This window comes from Apium graveolens, chromosome 9, assembly GCF_009905375.1.
Source record: "Apium graveolens cultivar Ventura chromosome 9, ASM990537v1, whole genome shotgun sequence".
NCBI classification, from domain to species: domain Eukaryota; kingdom Viridiplantae; phylum Streptophyta; class Magnoliopsida; order Apiales; family Apiaceae; genus Apium; species Apium graveolens.
In genome coordinates, this window is record NC_133655.1 from 224985245 (window position 1) to 224989886 (window position 4642).

Here is a 4642-nt window from a genome sequence, read left to right on the forward strand (position 1 = left end):
TTCGATACGCCCAAACAGCTTCATCAAGCTTCAAAGACCAATCTTTCCTCAATGGACACATAACTTTCTCTAAAATACGCTTGATCTCTCTGTTAGATACCTCAGCTTGACCATTCGTCTGAGGATGGTAAGCTGTCGCAATGCGATGATTCACATTATACCTTTGCATCATAGCAATGAACTTGCGATTGCAGAAATGCGACCCCTCATCACTGATTATGACTCTTGGAGTTCCAAATCTTGTGAATATCTGCTTGTGAAGAAAATTAAGCACTACCTTCGCATCGTTTGTCAGCAAAGCCTTGACTTCCACCCATTTCAAGACATAATCAACCGCCAACAAGATATACTTATTGTTACAAGATGAGACAAATTGCCCCATGAAGTCAATTCCCCAAACATCGAATACTTCAACCTCGAGAAGCACATTGAGAGGCATCTCATCCCTCTTGGACATATTACCCACACGTTAACATCGATCACATTTCAAAATGAACTGATGAGCATCTTTGAACAAAGTCGGCCAAAAGAAACTTGCTTGAAGAATACGAGCTGTTGTCTACTCACCACCATAGTGTCCTCCATAAGCGGTTGAGTGGCAATCTCGTAAGATCCCCCCCCCCCCCCCGTTTCACTGTAAGGAATACATCTCCTGATGATTTGGTCAGCTCCTTGCCGAAATAGAAATGGCTCATCCCACATGTACCACTTCACTTCATGCAGGAACTTCTTCCTTTGAGCATAAGTCAAATATGGAGGCATAACGTTACTCACAAGGTAGTTCATAATATCGGCAAACCACGGTTCTTCTACTTGCACTCCAAATAATTGCTCATCGGGAAAAGATTCGTTAATTAAAGACTTATCTTGTGACTTGATTTTTTGTCCCTTTTCTATCCTTGATCTCAAATTCAAACTCCTGAAGTAAAAAAACCCATCAAATCAGTCTAGGCTTCGAGTCCTTCTTCGAGACGAGATAGCAAATGGAAGCATGATCAGTGAAAACTGCCACCTTTGTCCCAAGTAAATATGACCGAAACTTCTCAAAACCATAGATAATAGCCAATAGTTCTTTCTCAGTAGTGGTGTAGTTCAGCTGAGCACCATTTAGGGTCTTACTAGCATAGTAGACCACATGAAATATGTTGTTCTTTCTTTTCCTAAGAACTGCTCCAACTACATAGTCGCTTGCATCGTACATCATTTGAAACGGTTCAGACCAATCAGGTGCAGTTATGATAGGTGCCATAATCAAACTCTTCTTTAAGCTCTCAAAAGCAGCAAGGCACTCACCATCAAACTTAAAAGTAACATCTTTCTCTAGCAAATTGCACAACGGCTTCGAAATCTTAGAGAAGTCCTTGATGAAACGCCTATGGAAACCCGCATGACCAAGAAAACTGTGAATTTCCTTAACAAAAATTGGTGGAGGAAGATTTTCCATAACCCCCACCTTGGCTTTATCAACCTCGAGACCCTTACTAGAGACCTTGTGACCAAGAATGATGCCTTGGCACACCATAAAATGACATTTCTCCCAATTGAGAACCAGATTGGTCTCAATGCACCTTTTCAGCACTAACCCAAGATTATGCAAACATTCATTATAAGAAGTTCCAAAGACCAAAAAGTCGTCCATGAATACTTCTACATTATTTCCAATCATATAAGATAATATAGCCATCATACATCTCTGAAATATGGCTGATGCACCACATAGCCCAAAAGAAACTCTCCTGAATGCAAAAGCACCAAAAGAACTTGTGAATGTAGTCTTCTCTTGATCTTCTGGAGCGATATAAATCTGATTATAACCCGAATAGTCATCCAGAAGACAGTAGTAATCATGCCCAGCGAATCTATCAAGCATTTGATCAATGAAAGGAAGAGGGAGGTGATATTTCCTTGTAGCCTTGTTCAGATTTCTATAATCCATGCAAACTCTCCACCCCGTGACTGTTCGTGTAGGAATAAGCTCATTCTTCTCATTCGAAACCACAGCGATACCTCCTTTCTTCGGCACACATTGAACTGGGCTCACCCAAGAACTGTCAGAAATGGGATAGATGATCCCTGCATCTAGCCACTTGAGGATTTCCTTCTTCACAACCTCTTTCATGATCGGATTTAGCCTTCTCTGTTGCTCAACAGTATGTTTGCTTCCTTCCTCTAGCAGAATGTTTTGTATCTGATTCCCTTAATATCTGTTATAGTCCATCCAATTCCCGACTTGAATTCTCTAAGAATTCTCAAAAGCTTCTCCTCGTCACTACCTGAAAGGTCAGATGCAATAATAACAGGCAAAGTAGATGCATCACCTAAAAATGCATACCTCAAATGTTCAGGTAAAGGCTTAAGCTCAAGAGTAGTAGTTTCCTCAATAGATGGCTTGAGGCGCTTTGGAGAACTTTTCATCTCCTCCAACCCAAGAGATTCAAAAGGCATTTCCAAACGTCACTTCCATGAAGAAGCATTCAAATATTGTAACTGTTGGTCACTTTCCTCATCTTCACTATCGGAATCCCCCAATAAGGCTTTCTCTAAGGCATCTGATTTAAGCACATGATCCAATTCTGAAGTAACCACATATTCGACCTACTCAACCTTAAAGCACTCCTCTTCATCAGTAGGGAATTTCATGGCATTAAAAACATTAAAGGTAACATCCTTATCCTGCACTCACATAGTGAGCTCACCCTTCTGCACATCTATCTAGGTTCAGCCTGTAGCCAAGAAAGGTTTTCCCAAGATTATGGGAATCTTCTTGTCTTTTTCGAAATCAAGAATAACAAAATCAGCAGGAAAGATGAGTTTGTCCACCTTGACCAATACATCTTCCACAATGCCTCGTGGATATGTAATAGAGCGATCGGCCAACTGCAAGGACATATATGTAGGCTTTGGATCAGGTAGACCCAACTTCTTGAAGATAGATAAAGGCATCAAGTTGATGCTAGCTCCCAAGTCATATAAGCATTTGTCGAATGACACTTTTCCAACGGTGCACGGAATAGTGAAGCTTCCAAGATCTTTAAGCTTCGGAGCCAACTTCTGTTACAGCACAACACTGCATTTTTCCGTTAGAGCAACGGTCTCTAAGTCGTCGAGCTTCACTTTCTGAGAGAGAATACCTTTCATGAACTTTGCATAACTAGGCATTTGTTCAAGAGTTTCAGCGAAAGGTATGTTGATGTGAAGTTTCTTGAAAACTTCCAAGAAATTAGCAAATTGCTTGTCCAGTTTTTACTTATGTAGCCTCTTAGGAAAAGGAGGTGGAGGATAGACTTGTTTTTCCCCTGTATTACCCTCAGGAGGAGTGTTGACAATAGTTGTCTTCCTTGGTTCCACTTCTGCTTCCTTCGGCTCTTTTTCATCAGCCACAATTTCAGATTCTGGAGCCTTAGCTTTTTTAGGATTCGCAACATTTCCAGACCTCAATGTAATTGTCTTAACATGCTCCTTAGCTTCCTTCTTGCCTGGCACTTCAGTGTCGCTAGGAAGTGTGCCAGGTTGACGATTCAGTAAGGCATTAGCAATCTGCCCAATCTGATTCTCCAAGGTTTTGATAGAAACAGCTTGGCTCTTACACATGAGCCTCAACTCCTCCAATTCAGATTTTTCATTAGCTTGAGGTAACTGCTGAAGTTGAAATTGTTGCCTTGGTGCATATTGTAGTTGTTGAGAACCAGGAGGGTTATACTGCTTTGTTGTGTATGGTTAATAAGGTTGTTGCACCGTATTTTGAATGTTGCTCCAGCTGAAGTTAGGATAACTGCGGTTGTTGGGATGATAAGTGGTTGGAGCTTGCTGTTATGACCTTTGAAAGTTGCTCACAAACTGAGCTGATTCGCTAGAAATAGCACACTGCTCAGTCTCATGTGCCCCCGCACAAAGCTCACAAACACTAGTGATCTAATTAACTCCATAATTAGCCAAAGAGTCTATTTTCATCATCAAAGCTTGAAGTTGAGCAACTATAGTAGTAGCTGTGTCCACTTCCAGAATTCCGGCTACCTTGCTTTGCAAAATTCTTTGCGTTGGATTCTGGTATTCATTAGCTGCCATTAGCTCAATCAACTTATAAGCTGTATTATAGCTTTTGGAAAGCTTATGGCCCATAAGGCTCCACTAGACGCTGCATCGAGCATAGGTCTAGACTGTGTGCCTAAATCATTATAGAAACAGTTTATGATCATCCAATCAGGCATGCCATGGTGTGGGCACTTCCTTAGCATCTTCTTGTAGTGATCCCAAGCCTCACACAAAGATTCTTCATATTGTTGCGCAAACTGAGTAAGAGCATTCCAGATTGCAGCCGTTTTTGCCATATGGAAAAATTTTGTTAGATATATTTGTGATATCATGTCTAATAGTGATTTATGTTTAGTTTTCAGATCTTAACTAACAGGACAAATCAGGACTTAACTGGAAATCAGTACTTATACTGAAGTCAGAACTTAAGATATCAGAACTTAAATTATCAGAACTTAAGATATGAGAAGATATTTATCAGGAGATAATATCAGGACTTAAGAAGACATTCTGATAAGGAAGGCGGCTGATTGAAAGGAAAGAAGATCGAGACTAAAACAAGAAGAGATATGCATGAAGAAGAATTCTATGAAGAATAGAATACTTGGAA

General features: G+C 40.5%; 1 non-coding gene across 1 annotated transcript; it reads left to right on the forward strand.

The window, feature by feature from the left end:
• The first annotated feature begins 4206 nt into the window (after window positions 1–4206).
• Window positions 4207–4313, forward strand: LOC141688168 (small nucleolar RNA R71). Its single transcript, XR_012561629.1, has one exon. It is a non-coding gene; the product is annotated as a small nucleolar RNA R71 (small nucleolar RNA).
• The last annotated feature ends 329 nt before the right edge of the window (window positions 4314–4642 follow it).